This window comes from Apis florea, unplaced genomic scaffold (genome assembly GCF_048593485.1).
Source record: "Apis florea isolate Af1SG1 unplaced genomic scaffold, ASM4859348v1 contig_3158_pilon, whole genome shotgun sequence".
In the NCBI taxonomy this organism is placed as follows: Eukaryota; Metazoa; Arthropoda; class Insecta; order Hymenoptera; family Apidae; genus Apis; species Apis florea.
Window position 1 is genome coordinate 2,611,934 of NW_028256713.1, and position 20,278 is coordinate 2,632,211.

The 20,278-nt window shown below is 41.5% G+C and overlaps 1 long non-coding RNA gene across 1 annotated transcript in view; it reads right to left on the reverse strand.

The window, feature by feature from the left end:
• The window catches only part of LOC105736897 (uncharacterized), an 84,061-nt gene that overhangs the window by 799 nt on the left and 62,984 nt on the right, over positions 1-20,278 (reverse strand). The gene's annotated exons all lie outside the window — the stretch shown is intronic.

The window sequence follows — 20,278 nt, forward strand, 5'->3', positions numbered from 1 at the left end:
GTAATGAAATTTTCATTCAAACGATACGCGTTCCTCTTTAATTAATATTTAAGCGTTCAATTTATAATCCTCGTTTCGTATTGCGACGATTGCATCGTAGCTTTGGCAAAACACGAATCAAGACTCGTTGATTTTCGAAAAAAAAAATCGAAAGTGTAGATTTACGCAAAAGGAAGATGTTCGACGCGCGTTTTTCCATCCCCGTCATCCCGAATAATGGAAAAATCAACAACTTCGCGGGGAGAATGGCACGAGAAGGGAAGTTGAAGAAAATGGTCCAAACTTGTTGCATGCCACCCACAGACGCTTCTCTCTTCGCCTCCTCCTCTCGTTCCCCCCTCCTTCTTTCCTATCTCCCCACGGAAATTTCCCCCCCCCGTTTCCTTTCGTAATAATTCAGAATTTTCAGAAAAGGACCTCCACCACGATTCTCCCTTCTCTCCGCAAGTAATTGTCCCTGCTCCTTTTTTTTTCCACCGGCATATTTTTCTTAGATATTTAGCTCTGAAGAAAAGAAAAGAACCCCGCCTTCCGTTTACTTCCTCCTCCTCTTCTGGAGGAGGAGGAGGAGGAGAAGGAAAATTTTTCATTCTACTCTCTGCTCTACTCCACTTTTCTTTTTTCTCTTCCCCCCTCCTCCTTTTCCTCCTTCGTAATCTCCTCCTCGCCTCGCGTTCTACTTTCCCGCTTTAATTCTGGATTTACGAGCTCGTTCGCGAGCTTACTTGTGTTTCGTTTCGTTTCTGCACCATCGCGATTCCGGGAATTCCACGATCCGCGTGGAAAAATTCCGCGACGATAATCCTCGCCAGCATCAATTGGAAGAATTTGTTTCTTTTTTTCTCGACTTAAAATAAAAATAAAACGGAGGACAAATGCAAATATCCTGCTCATCTTCCTATCTTTGAAAATATACCGAGATACTGTGTCGATGAAAGTCGAAAAGTCGAAAAAAATTAAAGAAAAGGATGTAAGATCGACGACGAGTAAACAGTTTAGGATTAAGAAAAGTGGGAAGAAACGAAAATCGGGGACGGATAAAAGAAGGAGGGGAAAAATGGAAGAAAAGAAAAAAGATTGAAGATGAGGGTTGAAAGAAGGAGAGGGGGGGAGAGAGGAAGAAAGAGAGAGAGAGTCCCAGGAGAAAGCGTGAAAAAGTGGAAAGAGTGGAAAAGAGTCGGCGGAGGAGGGGGAGAGAATGAAGGTACGAGAGAAATCACGCTCTCTCCTACTTTAACGCGTGGCTCTTATGAATCGAGGGGAGGGCGTAACCCAGATTACTGTTCACCGGACTATAATATTACGCGAACAGATCGGTCTACGCGTATAACGGGTGATTCTCTAGAAATTGCCCCTCCTATCCTATCTACGAAAATAACGGAAGAAAAGAGATGATCCAAAGATCATAAGAATCATATCGTTGGAGAAAAAAGTACTCGACGACTTCCAAACGGAGTTGGGGCATAATCGACGTGATAAAAGAGAGATCATGGAAAATTATTATTTTGGAAGAAATTTTACCTGAAAATGGAATTAGAGGATGAAGGTGATGTATATAGGATGGGATATTTGTAAGATTTCTATTTAAGGAACGAGTGATTATTTTAAAAGAAGATTGGAGTGTCACTTCCTCTTAGTTAGTTCGTTATAAATAACCACTTCTAAAAAGATCACAAGTTAGTAGTCAGCTTCCATCGTCAACAATTTAATTATCGCGACAGTTACGTTACACCCACTTTGGGGAGGGAGGGCTTCAACACTTTTCTTAATAAGAGCGTTTCTCTTCGTTTCCAGAAATTCCTCGTCCTATTTTCTTCTCGGGGGAGAGAAATGGGGGAAATAAAAAGGAGTATGTTAAATGCTTCAATATAGTAGAAGTAACTTTTGAGGATTGTTAAAAAAAAAAAAGAAAAATCTAATATAATTTTGTACAACATTCTTTTGTTTTGTATCGCCCGTAATAATAATATGGCCGATATAAATGTGTGACGTATTTTGCCCTACTGTATTCCATTATTACGCTTCCACTATTATATGTAATCTTGCAAATGTGCATGATGATGACTACAATTTCAACGTGGTCATAAACGGAAATGACGTATAAATGACGTATTCAATCAAATAACATCAAGTAACGACTCGCGTCACGAAACGAGACATTGTAGCATAAATGGAAAAGTTTCTGTCGTCAATCATTAACAATTGTAGAAGAAGGAGGTTGACACGATAATCGAAACGCGTTCTGCATTGTACAATTGATTATTTATAATCGGTGCCTAAATATTTCGTAATTGCATCGTTTTATAAATTATCGAATTAATATTTTATTATAATATCGAACGATCGAACGAGCACAATCTACCTGTATCTCGCGCGCGTACGTAATTTCATATTCGATAAAATTCTAATAATAATAATTAAACCATAATTAAATTTTTCAACGATACAACGAACAAAATCTTTCAAAAATACAATTCAAATAAAAAAAAAAAAAAAAAAAAACAATCTCCTTCAATCTTCGCATTCACAATAAAAAATTCTAACAACAATCGATCCAATTAAAATTTCTCGAATTAAAAAAAATTACAAAACGTCAAAATTATTCTATATCAACATCCGTGATCGATGAACAATACAGGTAAACTCGAAACAAACGCGTCCAAACTCCTCCCTTAACCGAAACAGGTTTCCCAAACGAAGCCCATCCGCGGAATCCTGCGGGCTCACCCGGTAGGTATTCCCGAAGGATACGCTCTGAAACGAGACGCGATGGCCCCTCTCATGGCTCGACCTCCCACTCTCTCTCTCTCTCTCTCTCTCTCTTCCCTCGCGTCTCTCGGTCTCCGTCTAACGGCAGTCGGTCGTTCAGGTAGTAGTGTCAGAATTGTGGTGCAATACCGAAGGGGTGGGAACCCTTGGCAGTCCGAATTCCCAACCCCGCCGCGACCTTGCGCTTGCACATGCCGGCACACACCAGCGGAACCCGCTCTTCTCCCCTCTTTTTTCTTCTCTCCTTCCTCTTTCGTTCCTCTCTCTCTCTCTCTGTCTCTCGTTCCGATCCCGGTACACTATTAGTCATAAGTAACCTCTACCTATTATTATTATTATTATTATTATTTCGAAATGCTTCTTCTGACTCTCGTTTCGGCCTTTCTTTTCTTTTTCTTTTTTTTTTTTTTTTTTTTAAAAGAAAAACGAAAGTGAAACGTTTGAATCCTTGCGTTCGTTCAAAACAATTTTTGTGCAAAACAGTTTGAGAATGGAATTTCTCAAACGGGGGAAGAAGGGGGGATCTAAAGATAGTTTAATTTCGTTGCCTCGACCTGGTGATGTCGAGACAGACAGAGAGAGAGAGAGAGAGAGGCCAATTTCGAACAATTTACGCAGTAACGATGGTTGGGGGATTGGAAGGGGGAATTTAATGGACGGATGGATGGATCGGAATATATTTTTATTATCGTATTTTCGTTAATTTCATCGTCGTCCCTTTGGCTTCTCTTTACGGGGAATCACGCCTGTGTCAAAGGGGTCGGGTACTTTTGAGATGCAGTGTATAGATATGCATGCGCGTATGTATGCAACGATCGCGTGACCGAGTGCACGCGTGTGCGGCGCGTATGCACCGCTGCTACGTCAGTGCATTCCGGCGTGCACTTATGCGCACGTTCGTGCCGGATACGCTCAGCTTGTGCGCCTCGTCTGGCACTCGACGGCTGCGTTATGGTTACCATTACCTGTAGTCAGCGCGGGGGGGGAGGGGAAGGGGGGAGGGGGGAGATGGGTTATGGCCAACTTCGTTTCTGGCTTTTAGGATTATTAGAAGCGTCTCCTTTTTAATCAGAGATCGTTCTTTTTGAATCTTTATTTAAACGCGAAAAAGAATTGCTCGATTTCTCGTGTTTCTATATTTTTATCGATTGGATTTCCTTTCCCGTTCGAAAGGATAGTTTATACGCGTTGGCGAGATAGAATTGATAAAAGAAAGAAAAAAAAAAAAAAAAAAGAATAAAAATTAAGCATCGATGATAGGAATTCAAGTGATTCGAATTAAGACGTGATTCGACACCATACTCGCTCGAATACTCGAACGATATGTAATTCGAAACCATTGTATGTACAATGGTCGACTTTAAATACACTCGTTTCGAGTATCCAATACTCGGTTCGGATATATCGAATTACTCGAAAACGTTTTACAACCAAAGTAATTCGACACCGAGTTATTAAATTCAACCGACCACCACACCCCTACCCTATCCATCCATCTACGATTCGAAATCATCGGATAGAACACGCTCTATCCATCCAAATACGAGTATCGTTCGAGTATCATTCGAATCGTGTCAAATTGTTCGATCGACGAAAGAAACTGCTCGAATTCAAACCAAAACTCGACTCGTCCAATTCCACGTTCTCTCCTCCGTTCGTTCCATTTACCTACAAATGGAATACCCTTTCGAACGCGCGCCTCCATCCGCGCACGGCCCAAGATCACCATGGATCGCGATAATTTTGCCGCCCGATGACAACGCGGCGAAAATGTAGAGCGGGCTGCACCGATCCGCGGCCGTTATCTGGGTCAGGCAGCGCGACCGTCGCGTGCGTGTATACGTTCCCACTTGCGCGCGACGAATAATGCGGGAGCGGGCGCGTGCGTGCCCGCGTTTCGATCGGCGCCGGCCGCCTCTATGCCGGTCAGGTGCGCGCCCGATCGTAAATCGATCGATCGGCCCGATTCGAGCCGATCCAGCACCCGATTCGACTCGCTGGGGCGGCAGCGCCCCCCCTCTCTCTCTCTTTCACTCTCTCGTCACGCGTCCAGAGAGCGTAGTTTGGGACCGTTTTCAGCCCGTTTTGAATTTCAATCGCTCGTTTCGCATTTTCTTTTTTCTTTTCTTCTCTTTTCTCGTTTTGTTTCGCCGAGCTTCAACGTGTGGGTACTTTTAAAAGGTAGTTGAGATTAACGGATCGTATATATAACTCTTTTTCTTTTCTTTTTTTTTTTTTTTTTTTTTTGTATCATGCCAATCTTCTATATAAACGTCTATATAAACGAAAGATCCTATCATAAATTAAACATGGTAAAAAAAGGTTAATCCGATCTAATCGTGTTCTCCACGATTCTCACTCACGTTCGATTCCCTGCGATATTTTTCGAAATTTTTCGCGCGGTCCTCCTGGCGGTTCGATTAAAAAATATGGAGGGAGGGGAGTGGAAAGGGAGAAAGAGAAGGAACGAGGTCGAACGGAAGACAAGATTGATTAGCGGAGGGGACAAAGCAGAGACAAAACAGATCGAAACACCATGATCCACGCGCTTGGGGCGGGTTTCTATTTGAGCACCCTCCGCCACGCTCGAGTGCCTTGCTAATTCGATTAAACGACCTTACCCGTACCTATCTCTACGGCACACGTGACAGTCTAATTAACGTTGCGATTATTTCTGGCAACGCGACGGAGAGAGAGGCTGCGAGTTCGAACGAATAAATACGCTCGAAACAATAAAATTTCTCCACCGGTATTTTCTCGATTTTTCTCGAGAATTAGACGGCGAGAAGGACAGGAGGAGATCGAGTGAAGTTTTTCTCGATATTTGAATATTTGCAAGATGATTTTTTTTCTCTTCTTCTTCTTCCTCGTCGATTAATTATTTATTTCTTTCGATTTCGACGCGTTCCTTTTTAACTTCTTTTCCTTCCCTCGTTATTCCGCGGATATACAATAATGTCGCGGAAATGTTTTCGCGCGCGATGCACACGCACACATTGGCATGCGTCACGTGCACTGCGACCAAGGCCGGCCCATGACGCACCGACGCATTATAACCACTTTACCAGTTAACCCTGCATAACCCGGTGTAACTCCAGGTAACGTTTCGCGCGTTCGTGTTTCGCCCGTTGTCCCAGTTGTTCACAGGATCACAATTTTAAATTGTTGTTCAACTTAATTTTTTCCAATCTCTGTGGAGAAAACGTGACGCGATTTACGGCGTCCTTCGAAATCTCGAGGAACAAAATTCATCTTCACCTGGTAAAGCGAATTTCAAAGAGAAAGATCCATAGAGAAAGGGGATTTCTGAAAAGTTATTTTCAAGATTTGAAAATTTCGAATTGTTACAACTTCGATCAAAATTCGTCTTCGTCCTTTTTTAAAACGAGAATTTAAAAATCTTGCAAAGTATTAAATTCCATTTATCTCTATCTAACATTATTTAATTCGAATCAAAATTCGCCTTCTTCTCTCTCTTCGAAAACCCATGGACAAAGAGAATTTCTGAAAATTATTTCCATCCCTTTTTTTCTTCTCTCGCAAAATTCACAGGAAAAGCGAATTTCCAATCAAAAGAGAGAGAGAGAGAGAGAGAGAGTTTCGAAAATTATTCAAAATCTTGTCAAATTCCATTTATTTTTATCCATCTAATTCAAAACTCGCCCTCTTCCCTCTTTTTAAAAATCCATTTATACAAAGGTAATAATTTAAAAGTTATTTCGAAAGAGTTTCGAAATTGTGTTGCGACTCCGATCGAAACTCGCCTTCGTCCCGTTTCTCTCTCCTTGTTTCGAAATTTGCACAAAGGGGGCAAAGGGGCGATTTTCTTGGCGGGAGTTAACAGGTTAACAATCGGCAGGGGTTATAATTAGCGGCGCGTACAAATGCCGCATGCAAATAGGGATAACGCGGTTAATCGTGGACGCGTGTATCGAGTCGATGAATCGTCCGGGCTGTTGCGCAATCGTGCACAACGCGTGCCCGACGAACAGACGTTCCACTGTTCTCCCGGCTCCCGTTTTTTTTCCCTTCCTCCTCGACAAGCCCTCGTCGCCGCGCTCCTCTTCGTTTGCCGCGGAAAAATTGGAAATTTTTAATCTTAAACAGAGAACGGATGAACGATTTTTTTTCCACCGATTGTTCAACCGGTAAGAATTCGCGTTCGAAATCTCTTGCGAAGAGATAATGGTCTTTTTACGCAAATGCTGAGAGTCGAACGTGTCCATTAGGGAGAAGAAGAAATAATTGTCGAACGTTTGCACGTGTGTCTATTCTACGATTATTCTTTTATGGTAATATTTTTCCATTTTTTTGCGCTTAAAGTTATCCAATCCTTTAAACGTGAGTTAAGCGTTGTATTTTACTTTCAGAAATCGAGAAAAACCATATCTCTTCGGAGGGAAAATTGAAAAATCCGTCGTTTGATAAAGATGAGAAAAATATCGGGCCGGGGGTTCCGCAAACAACGCTGGTTTCGAGGGAATAATGAAATCGAATCTATTAAAAAAAAGAAGAAACGTGATTCCAAGGAAAATTGAATTTTATTAAAATCCTTTCTTTTTCACATTTCTCCGATAATAATCACGCTCCGCTCCATATAATTCGCATATTCGATTTCCTACTCCTTTCTCCAACACTCCTCCCTCATTATTTTCAGAATAACAACAAACTTCTTCCAATTCTTCGTCAAAGATTTTGAACGAGCACAAAGATAACCTCCCCCTCCCTTCCTTTCTCGACACGTTAATTGCGTGGAACACTTTAGGCGATGTTGGGCGGCCGTAAAAGGAACTGTGGAAGATGATTTCGGGACAGGTGTCGTGGCGAAACACATCCCACGGAACACAACGCAACAAGGAGAAGAGAGTTGGGCCGCCGTTTACGAGTTGGCCACGTAGAAATGGCCGCTACCGCTGGCACAGCACGCCATTTTGCCCGGCAATAATTATTTAGCCGAGAGAGCGGCGTTCGTCGTTATTTGCTGTTGTTGCACGCGACCACGTTGGAGATTCGTGGTGTTGTTAATCCACCCTCGGCGCAGGACATGGTGAATTTAACGCGACGAAACGAGACGTGGCAGGAATTTATCGTACGCCCGCGAGGCGGCCGAATTATTGGAGATATTATTGAAGACTTCGAAAGTGATTCGTTTTCGTCCTCCTCCCATTTCTTCTTCTCCTCTTCCTCTTTTCCCAGAATAATTTTCATTATTGCCCTCCGATTTTTAATCCCTCTCGATCCCTCGATCTCAGATTCTCGGAGAAGAATCGCTCTGTGTTCCGAAGTGAAACGGATTATTTCCCTTCAAAAATACATATTCCAGCGATTCCAAAGCAACTCTATCCTAAAATCCTAAAATCAATCCTCTATTCCATTAAATTCAAAAATTCGTTTTGAAACCGCTTAATCAAAAGGTTGAGTTAAAATTGATCCTTTAGATATACATATATATCGTGGAACGAACGAAATATAATTCATATTGAATTTGGAAAGAAGTTGGAAAAATATCGTCGAGGAGTTGGAGATGGTCGGTGTATAGTTGGACGATCCCCGTGTTTCCCGTGAGCAGCTTAAAAAGACGGCTCGGCTCGTGCCACAAAGAGGATAAATGCGACTGACAGCCGACCAAGTTTCCAACGGATGGTGGAAGTTCTCCACGAGAGGAGGGGGGAAAGAAAAAAAAGAGGAGAGAGGGCGTATTCAGGAGAGCTGGTGGTAAATAGGTTAAACGGCAGGTCGAGAGGGCAGCCAATTTAAATCACCGCCAATTCCGTGCACCGCCACAATTCCGATTCGATCGCTTTGAGGAATCCTCCGCTTCCGCTTTCCCTCTCGTGTCTTTCCTTTTCCACTTCCTTTCCAAACTTTACTACGCTCGAATCGAGGCTTCGTTGGGGTTTCTTTTTTTCTGGAAACAAGACAGTTTTTGAGTTTTCGCTGAAGAAAAAGACTTTCGCTGTTTTAAATCGTTACGGAAGCAAGACATTTTTGAAACGATTTTTGTCTTTTCTTGCATTCGTTGCAGAAAGAAGGAATTTTTCGAAGAAAAATTTTCGTAGCTCGAATTAAAGTTTCGTTTACAGCTATTATGGAATTATTTCGAAGCTTCGAAAAAGTAATTTCTGTGACAAGTTTCGAAATACATATCGAATCTATTATTCGAGCAATTAAGAAATTTTTACCAACTCGTAATACGATTAAACAAACACCCACTCCGTTCACTCTTCCTTTCCATCGACGACTAAACAAACCCCCCACCCCCTTGCAAATGTCGAAAACAAATCAAAAGGAAAGAAAATTTCGAACGGGAAGTAGAAGAATGGAGGAAAGAAATCGCTAATTCGGCCAAAAGCAGCTCGAGAACTTCTTCTCGACATCGAGAGTAAAAGAAGAGGGGGAGAAAAAGAAGAGAACAGTGAAGGGGTTGAAGGAGAATGGATGGGGGAAGAGAGGGAGAGGGGTGAGCGTTGGGAGATCTCTCTTCTCGTTGGCGTCGGGCCAACCATCGTCATCGCGTACTCTCCTCGTGCACGCGTAATAAAGATCGGCTTGCCGCTCGAAATCGGCCGCTTTCTGGACCAGCCGAGCCTCGGCTGATACGAATTAAACGCGGCCAACGATTCCAAAGATGAATATCGCGAAAATTGTTATTGAAATCGTGGAAAAAATTTTGGATTTAAATCCGATCGACGATATCCGAATCGATATGAGTATTTGACCAAGTTTGAGATGTTTGATTTAGGAAAGGATCGGGATTTTGTTCAGATTCTTTTGAAAGAAAGACAGAAAAAATGTTCGTAGAATTTGGTCAATAATTATCGAATAAATTGAAGCTTTTTCCTTTATTTGTAGAGTGTATTATAACGATAATATTGAAATTTACAATTTGTAGAATTGCTGATAAAACTTTTACACGTGTTTTATCATAAAACTCGTGTTATAATAACATCGGTAACGTCAACACGTAACTTCTGGCTCCCGTGTAATATTCGTTTCAATCGTACTAATTACAACAATATCCCGTTATTATTAATTTTATCCCGCAAATTGTAATTTAAAATTCGCCGTCGATATCGAATTCATCACACCTTTTTCTGAAATTTTCACAATTACTCCATCCCTCCAAATTATTTCTCCAAAAAAAAAAAAAAAAAAAAAGGAAGAGAAAAAAAACACGTCGCAAAAGAGAGTATAAAACGGTAACCGAATTATACCCGCGAATATTAAAAAAAAAAAAAAAAAAACCGTGGACCAATAACCAGGAAAATATATAAACGCGAAATTTTCAATAAACGCTGACCAGGAGAGAGGGGGAGGGATGTGTGTATGCGATATGCATGCACACGCCTCGCAAACGAGCCCTTTGTCGAGGGCGAAATTTTCGAGATACGGCGATCGATGCACACCGCAACGAAAATTCCAATTTCACCGTTATGGCGACCGTATTTTCAATTTCTCCGCAAACATGTCGGCCGAACCGCAAAATCGGGTCATCGAACGACGACGACGACGACGACGACGCGGAACGATCAACGCGGCTCGACGTCATCGCGAGGAGGAGATGAGGGGAGGGGGAGAGGGAGGAGAGTTTAGAAGCGAGAATTCAAGGGAGAATTAAAAAAAAAAAAAAAGAGAGGAACGACGACTCCTCTCTCGAGGTGTAAGTGTATCCTCCTCGATTCGCAATTCATGGCTCGAATCAAACGGAGGGAAAATCGGGTTCAAAAAATCGGGATTCCTTCGTATATACACGAGCGAATGATTGGCAGAGATTATATGTTAGCGTGACGTGATGTAGTGGAGAGTACATACATTTTGGTAAAGGAGGTTGGAATATTGAGAAGAATTTCTGAAAATCTTTTCATTTTCTGTTATTGTTGTTGTTGCAAAGGATTGGTAGATCAAGGAGCGAATTTTATGAAATTTGAAATATTCAAAGGATTGTATGTTCTTGGAATATTTGAGATAGTTTCTTTTTTTTTTTTTTTTTTTTAGAGTATTCTAATAATAATTGGAATATATAAATTAGAAAGAAGCGAATAGAGGGGAAATAATTTATTTAAGAAGGAAAGGGGAGTGGATAGAAACTCGTGCTTTAGGAAGTTGAGCGAGCTTCGCCTGCATTGCAGTTGGCTTGATTAAGGATCCGATGACGCACCGATACCACATGTGGTGCTAACCTAGATCCTTGATTTGAGAGGACGTAATAACGAAACTTGCAGTATCATCATCCTTTCCCATAAAACATCTCTTTCTCAAATTAACAAAATTAACGAAACTATCTTGATCAAATTTCTTTCTTCGAATTTCAAAATACAACAATATTTTCCAACCGACACACTGTTGTTACCAAAACCTTGCAACGCAGGAAACGAACAGATCACACGAAGAAGAAAGAAAAGAGCACAAAACTAGATATAAAAAATACAAAGATTCATTCGGTCGTTCATTTCATTCGAGTAAATAATACGAATTTTCGTACTGCTCGCTCGTAACCCATCGCGATAAAAATATCCAACCGATATTAAAACGTGTCGTTAACTTTCAAAAAAAGGAAAGAAGAAAGATCGGGAAATACTGTTACTACAGAGTAGGGTCGCGAATGGGTTAAATGGGTCGTCGTTTCACTGCAACACCGGACCGTGTCGCATGCGCAGATTCGCGTGCCGTCGCGAGAACAAGCGCCGGCCAACAATCCGCTTCACGGACATCCGCATAACCGACTCGTTATCGCGGCAAAAGCGCTTGTGATGCCGGTGTTTAGCCTCCCTGGAACGAGCTCGGCCGAGCGACGTTCGGCCGGTTAAAATAGAGTCTGATTCATCGAGTCGGTTGGACGTCGATTATTGGGGAAAATAATTGGGAAAAATTGTGAAAAATTGGTATTCCACGGTTGGAATACCACCGCTTGCTTTTCCAATCGATCGATCATCGTTTGTTCTACGGGAGAAGAATTTTGAGAAAAAAAAAAAAAAAAAAATAATGTTTAATTGATGGAGAAGAAAAAGAATTATTGGAAATTGGGAAAAATTTATATTGCTTTTGAAATAAAGAAAAAAAAAAAAAAAAAAAGAAGAAACATTTAACCGATGGAAAGAAAGAATCGTGAAAAATTATCGATGATACCTGCTTGCTTTTTCGATTGATCGATCATTCATCATTCGATTCGAGGAAAATATACGACTCGTAAAATATTCTTAGAGTAAAGATTTCACGATCGATTAAATTTTGAAGTTTAAACTTCCAAAGATATTCTAAAAAAAAATATCAACGAATTTATATTAAATACTCGCGTCTGTGAAAACTTGCATCTACGAAATTTTAATTCCAGAATTAATTAATCAATTAAGTAATTTCTAATCTAATATCAACCACGTCGAGAATTACTAAAAAAAAAATTGTTAAAAAATCTCAAATATCGTTATCTCAAAATATCAATTAATTTCTCGCATAATCAATTTCACGTCTGATATTTCAACTATTATAAGAAAACATTATCACGATAGTCAAGAGTATTAAAGTCACACCAGGCTCATTATCGGGCTGTTTGTCCATTTACTGGCACCGGTAAAACTCATTTCATCGGTTGTAAATTGCGACGTAACGACGATGTAACGTGAATATCTACTTCCGGCCATGGTTTGCCGAAGAAACGCATATTGTAACATCGTCATTGGCCAGCCGCAAATTATTTTCCATCGTTAACGAACATTGGCTCTCTCAATATGCAAATCGAAGGAAATTCATCATCGAGCTGCCGCCCGTGATAATTGCATTACAGTTTAAATTTATCCTTTCCTTCCGCTTGGAAAAAGAAAAATATCTAAATAATGAAATACATCGTATCTCGATCTCGTCGGGAATACGCCGCTACGTGAATTTTTAAAGACTGAATCAATATAATTTAGATTGGTAAATGACACAAAGAAACGTATTCTATTCTCTGAAATTAAAGAATTAATCGACGAACGATTCAAATTCATCAAACAAAAGAGCACTGGAATTCAATTTTATACAAATTTAGGATAAATTGGAAATTCAAGTGACGCAAGTACAGATGTTATTAAAAAGTATTGCAAATACTTTTCGAACACAATTACTTCGATCTAAACTTGCAAAAATTTATACTCGCAAAGATTAATCGAATCGTATATGACAACAACATACATATATATCTCACGATTTAAAATATTTTCCATAATATAAATTTTCAACGAAAATTAAAAAAAAAAAAAAAAAAAGGTGTTCGCGAAAACAAATCACGAGATTTTCGTCAAAAGAGCAGGGAAATCAGAAGGGAAAATAACAGAACGAAACATTAAACGCGATATCCGAGAAACACGAAACACATTTCCCCAGCGAGTTTTCCCTCTATTTTCGCGCATCGTGCAGTATTCCAGCATTCGAGATCGTGTACACGAGTTATACGCGTAATGCCTTCCACGGGCGGACAGAGAGAGAGAGAGGAGAAGAATTATACTTGCATGAGCCAGTCCTCCCTCTGGCCCTCCGGCTTGAATGGTAATTAAACCGTGCGAGACTTTCTTACGAGGCTCTTAATTTCCAGGCGGCGGTGGGGAAACTCGCCGATTCGTCCACGAATTTGCGATCCACGGGGAAAAGGAGGGGGGGAAAAAAAATAGAAATCTACGTTTCATTAACGATCGTTTCGAAGGCGTGGAGAAATACGCGGAAGAAAGTAGAGTTCGTTTCGTTTTGTTATTCGGATCAGAGGATTTATAATTGGGTATTCAGGATTTCGCTTCGACGTGGAGCGAATTTTGGGAGAATAACTATAATAATTTTAATAACGATGATTGAAAAATTCGAAAACGTCGAGTTATTTCTCGATGATGGAGAGTTTGATACGTTTCGGAGGATTCACAATAATTATATAATAGTATCGCTTCGATATATTGGCGGAAAACAAACTCGAAGGTGAATCGAATTTTGGAAATATCGGAGGACGGCAAAATTCGAACTGGTTTGTTTTTATTCTTCGATCGTCGACACTTTATATTTCGGAACGTTTATAATCATTCGTCGAAAGGTTGTGCTTCAATGCGGACGAACGCTTCAATCGTGGAAGAATTTTTGAATTTTAAAGATGCGCGGATTCTACGGGGACTCCAAATTTTTCGGATTCTGCGGTCGAAAAGTTTAAACAACAATTTTTGCAACTCGAGATTCCTGCCACTCGCTTCGAATAACCACAAACACAATCCTATCGGATAAAATGGATGAAATGCAACGTCCAATATGCCGATCTCGACTCGACTTTCGTCCGATATCGTAATAAATTTTTCCCAGAAACCTTTCATACCCGATCTTAGCCACGAACGAGTCAATTCAACGCGTACAAACTCGTTCCATCTTTACCGGTTTCCCCATCTATTCCCCTGCGACGCGCGCGGACCACGATCGCCCGTATTTGCATAATAAAGGTCCAATTAGCGCGACGAATCATGTGTCAGACAGAGGGAGGGGAAGAGGGACGACGCGAGAGAGAATACAGGACCCGATCCTGCACGACCGGAAACGTCGAATATGTTTTTGTTTCCGGTGTTGCTGCAAACGTCGTACGATCAACAGGTGACCAGTTGAACATCGGCCGAAAAACGACGAGGGAAACGATAACGGGGAGAATATGAAACGGGAATATCGATTCGACGATCGACGAAAATACGTTCGAGGAGGAGATGTTGGAAAATTCGGAGAACATTGGACGAATGATTCCCCCGGACGGGGGGAAGAATAGAAAAGGGGGGAGGTTCAAGGTCGAGCCGAGTTTGAGCGAAGTGTTTGAAAGTCGACTCGAAAAATCATCGTAGGAAAAAAGGATATTGGACAGTTAATGCTCGAAGTGGATGGATTTGGAAGAAAAAAATTTCCATTTTATAATATAAAAAATGACGATTGAAAGTGCGTTCACTTGAAATATATTCGATGGCGGTTGAGATCAGTTTGACAAAGGCTAAGCTCAAGCTTGGAGTACGTTTAACACTTTTCGCAGCGCGGAGCACAGTAGACCAATTGTTGCCGGTAATTGCCAGCGGTTAGAAGCGGGTAGCGAGTAATCAGTAGTAGCCTTTAACCGGCTGTAACGCGTGTTGAACGCTTCGCAGTTCAATTTAGCCTATCGATCGATATCGAAAAGAAGAAGGCAGAGTTTATCGCGCACGGAGTTGAATTAATCATCTCTAAATAAATAGTTCCAATTATAGATCGAATAATTATGTATCGTGCTCTAGATTCCCAATTATATCACGGTTAAATCATAACAACTTTTTTCTACGAAGGAATTAAATAATTCGAAAGCAATTGAACCAAGAAACTCAAAACCGAATTATCGATCTTAAAAAAACTCCAATCTAATTTCTTCCTTTTCAGGAAGAGAGATCCATGTTCGAGAATCGATCGATCGATCATTGCAACTTTCCACTACTCTTACTTCCCCACAAGTAAATAAAGGGAAATATCTTCAAACCCATTCGTCCAAAGGAGGGAACAAATGATCGAACTTTGAAACACCACGATCGTCAACGAGCGTCCTTTCTCGAAAAAAAAAAAAAAAAAAAAAAAAGGAAAGCGCGACGCGTGTGATAACGTTTTGCACGATTCTCATCCGTCACCGCGATAAATGGAGGAGGGTGAAGAAAGCGTCGAGGAGGAGGATCGGTTCGTTACGTCGACGTATTCCGGTCGATCGACTTCCCTTCGTCGAGAAGATCGTCCGTGGCCGCCGACAGCAGAAATTCCTCCAAGGGACCGTGGAGCCGTCTACGAGATAAATCACCAGGCTGGCTGCTGGCTGCCTCCCTTTTTAGCTCTCTTTCAGCGCAACGTTTCTGTCTGTCCACGTGTCCGCGCGTGTTCGCGCGTGCAACGCGAATCCGACAGAACCTCGCCAACTGCCGCTTGTATATATATGTATATATATGGTGTATACTTGTTGATTTATCGGCAGCTACACCCGCGACAAGCCGGCTTTTACCACGCCACGAGGAAGTAACGGGTTCGTGCGTCTTGATATGTCTCTGACAACGCTTCTTTTCGGTTAGACGAGGAGGAGGAGGAAGCTTATACGAGTAGAAAAAGTGTTGCTTCGATTATATTTGCGTTAGAATAATTTCGACACGAAGATCGATGCTTCGTTTAGTTCGTGTTAAGTTGTCGAGGAAGGTGTGTTTTTGGGTTATTGTTTCTTTTCGGTTCGATGAAGAGGAGGAGTGGTTTTGATTTTTCTTTTATATAATAGATTTGTAATAGGGAGGAGAGAGAAGAGTTTGAATAGCAGTAGAGGAAAGTGTTTTGATAGATGAATTTTAAGAGAAATAAAATTCCCATTCATAAATCTATCGTGCAATTTATCAGATATAAATCTTATGTATTCATATTATACTTGTCTCTATTTTTAGAAAAGAGTAGTAGTTTTTTTTTTTTTTTTTCGTTTCGAAAATTCGAAGGTAATTTGGAAAGGATAAACTCAATCGGATAATTACCGAGCATTAATCTACTCTCACTATTCACGCAACCACTTCTCACAGCCACTCACCGCCATTACATAACCACAGCGTGGATTAGACATACCTGAGCTCGACTCGTGTTCTAATTAATCCAAATTCACTGTATCCCTAATTAGAGGCACGAGCAACCAATAATCTAACCCATACACCGGCACCAAACACATAACAGAACGTTATAAAGCGATAAGATTAACTCGTTATCTGAAAAGCTTGTTTACATTCGAACGAGCACAATTTCGCTTAACTTTTAAAATTACAAACTAAAAAAACACGGTCAAAAACTCGTCCTTTAATTCCTCGATTTCATCCATTTTATCGTCGGTCGAAACGACGAGAAAACATCGTTATATACCTTGCAATCTAAAATAATCTAAAACTAGAGGCCCCTAGAGTAGAATCCGAATCGGGGCCAAAAAACGATCGACACTGTTAACGCACGTTCAAAAATTCCGCTCCATCTCTCCTCGTCGGTTCCCTCAGTGGTTGCGGTTGCCGTACGTGCGAGCCTCGCGATCCTAGAACCCGATAAGGATCCCCTGGCCCCTCTGGCGGGCCCCTCCCGAGCAGAACGATCCCTCACGCGCGCTCATCGTGCCTCCTCCTCGACCTCACCGCGTACCCATAAAACGCTCCATCCTTCTCCCACCACCAGGCCTCTCTCTCCCACCCAGAACTCAGCCCGCCACCTCCGTTTCGCGCTTGAGTTCCAACCTCGAGCTCCACACACGCATACACACACATACTCTCTCTCTCTCTCTCTCTCTCTCTCTATCTTCCACTTTTTCACCTTCCTCTCTCGCTCTGTCTCTCTCGCGTTGAATAAGACAGCGCTGTCCACAAGCCTCGCTCGCGGAGTAAAATTCCCTTACCCCCACCAGACTTGTGCGTGTCGTCTTCCGTCTTAACCCTTTATGTCCTGAAAGTAAGTTGAAAGTAACCATTTTGATTAGAATCGTGATCGCTGTGAGCGATCCCAAGCGTGCTTGGAATCTCGACGATGATTGTGAATGGGAGTTTTATGGGAGGCTTAATGATTGTAGACGAAATGGAGTAGTAATAAAGTAGTAGTGCCTATAAAGACGGTAATGAAAAATAAGAATGACGTGATATAGGATTGAAAGCGTTCAATAACGAGGAATTTTTTTTTCTTGTTTTTTGTTTTTTGTTTTTTCTATAACGAGAAACGAAAGGGGATAAAAGCTACGCGAGGGGCCCCACTCCGATGGGCAGAACCACTCCGTCTTAATCGAGAGATATTCGGCCCTCTTAACCCTCATCCGTCCCTTGTGTCAATGTGACACGTTGCGTTATTAAATATGAAAGACTGGTGTATCTTTGGCACCATTCATTTATTATCTGTACGGAATATGCTAATAATCGTATTACTCGAAAAATTTTTATTATTTTATCTCCAATAAAATTTACCAATGATCCCATCCATCGCTAACCAATTAATTAAATCGTTAAGCACTCTTTATTCCCTTCTTCCGAGTATCGCGATCAATTTAAACTATCTTCATCTCCCTTCTCGACTTCTTATAAAAAAAAAATATAAAATATAAAAAGACAGATCGCGACATTCGATATATAACTTCCCACTTTCCTTACTCGCGTCGGTCTTGAAACCAGAAGAAGACGCTCGCCAGTGGGGGAAGTCTTTTTACTCGCGAGTAAGGCTCGGACAGCACCGAGATATAGTATCTATTTATCCATCTCTTTCCATCACTGAATATCCTCTATCTCTCTCTCTCTCTCTCTCTCTCCCTCTACTGCGACACCCTCGTTGAACCGCTCTATCCTCGTTCCACCGTGCTCGATCCGTTCAGGAACGAGGGTCGTACCCGTGGTGTTCCACTCCCGTCCGTCCGGTTCCCTCCTTCCGACACACTCGAGATACTAGCCCTATCTCTGTCCCACGATACTATCCTTATTCTTCTAAGAGATACTAACTCTATCCTCCTTCCACCATAATCCCGAATATCGTTCGCGAGACCATCTGTCCTTGTCTCCCGCTCGACGAGATACTAAATTCTGTCCTCGTTCCACTCTAGTCCCGAATATCGTCGCCTTTAAACAAGGTCCGCGAGACTATCTATTCCACTCTAACCCGAATATCGCTGTCTCCAAATGAAATTAACTATTCTTGTTTCTCGTTCGACGAGATCTATCTTTGTCTTCCTCTAACACTCGAACGAGTATCGCCGTCTTTAGACGAAGCTCGCGAAACTAACGCTATCCTTGTTTCATTCTAGTCCCGAATATCGTGTCTCGTCTTTAGACGAGGTTCGCGGAGATCATTTGTCCTTGTCTCTCGCTCGACGAGATACTAGTTCTCTCCTCGTTCCGTTCTTCCGTCGGCGAACGAGGTTCGTGAAACTAACTGTCCTTGTTCCTCGCACGAGGAACAACTGCAACGCGAGACTTGCTCGTTTTTTGCCGGCTTTTTTCCGGGTTTTTTTCAACTTCGTTCACGCGTGGTCTATGAAAGTGTTTCTAGTTTCTTCTTTTTTTCTTCTTTTTACCTGATGTCTTCTTGCTCCTTCCCGAGTATGTGTTTACACGAGATCGACACGATTTTTTGTCAACTTATAACTTTAGTCGCTTTGCTTTTTTCTAGTTAAGTTTCATCGAGGATAGAATAGATTATTATCTCGTTCGTATATATAGAAGATTATCTTTTTTTTATTTCTGTGTTAAGTGTTTTTTTTTTTAATAGGAAGAGAGAATGAATGAACGAACGATCTTTCTTTCTTTCTTCTTTTTTTTCTGCGAAAGGAAATTACGACTGGACATCGTTGCATACAAAATACGCGTTATATCCTAATATTTATTTTCCTTTTTTTTTTCTTTTTTCAAATTTTAAAATTAAATTAAATTCACGAGAATTTAATCGTCGTTCGTTCAATTTTTGCTAACAAAGCAATCCTTCCTTAAAATCGATCGTACCATAAATAATCAATTAAACATCGTGCTCGTAAGCCTTCGTAACACACGCTCGCCTCATTTTCCCTCGGAAAGACATACGCTTTGTAATTGGACATCGTTGTCCCGTTTCTGCACGCGAGACCCCGCGAGCACGCACGCGTGTCTCCACGGTTTAATACTCGCAATCATTCGAGAGTGTATAGACGCGTGTACGTGACGATCACTGGCTCGTACACCGAGTCGAAAATGCTCTCTCACCGACCCGATGGGTTTATGAATAATAAAAAGCGCGGCCGACTCGTATTTTCGGAACGCGGCTTTCGCTGCCACACACGCCCGCCTCGTGAATATCGTGGAAAGTAACGTTTCAACGTTGAAAAGAGTCATTTTTTTTCCCCCAAGTTCGTGGGAAAGGTGGGACGGAAATTTTCACCCCGTCCAAAATTTTAATCTCGATATTAGCAATTTTTAAAAATTTACATCGAACGTCGCTCTTTGAATAATCGTTGAAAGAGCAGGCTAAAAATTTACGCGCTGGCTCGATTCGATTTAAAATAGAATTTTCATTGGTAGCTCGACAAGAGAAAAAAGAAAAAAAGCTTTATGCGCAGCATTTTGTCGTAGAACAAAATGCTAGCAAGCATTACATTAATTTTGGAAAGGGTAATTTACGTTAGATTTTACAGGAACCGAATTTCAATTTTTTACGAAATTTGGCGGGGGTGTGGAAAATGTACGTAAATGAAAAATCGAGGAAAAAGGAAATGGGAGAATTTTTATTTCGCCTGGAAAGAATCGATAGAGAAAATTGGTGAAATTCGCGAAACGAATGGGAAACGCGAAAAGGATCGTGCGGAACGCGCGATTTCGCGGCGTCGAGTCGATGACACTGGATTCGCGACGCACGGATCGATCGAAGTACCGTTTCTAGAACCGATAGTTCGCTCGACACGCTCTCTGGGATTGTGATTTATCGTCGGCAAACTGTTGCTTGCCACGTTGTCGCCGACACTTGCTCTCTCGCGAGGACGACGACGTTCTATGAACGAGCGTGACCA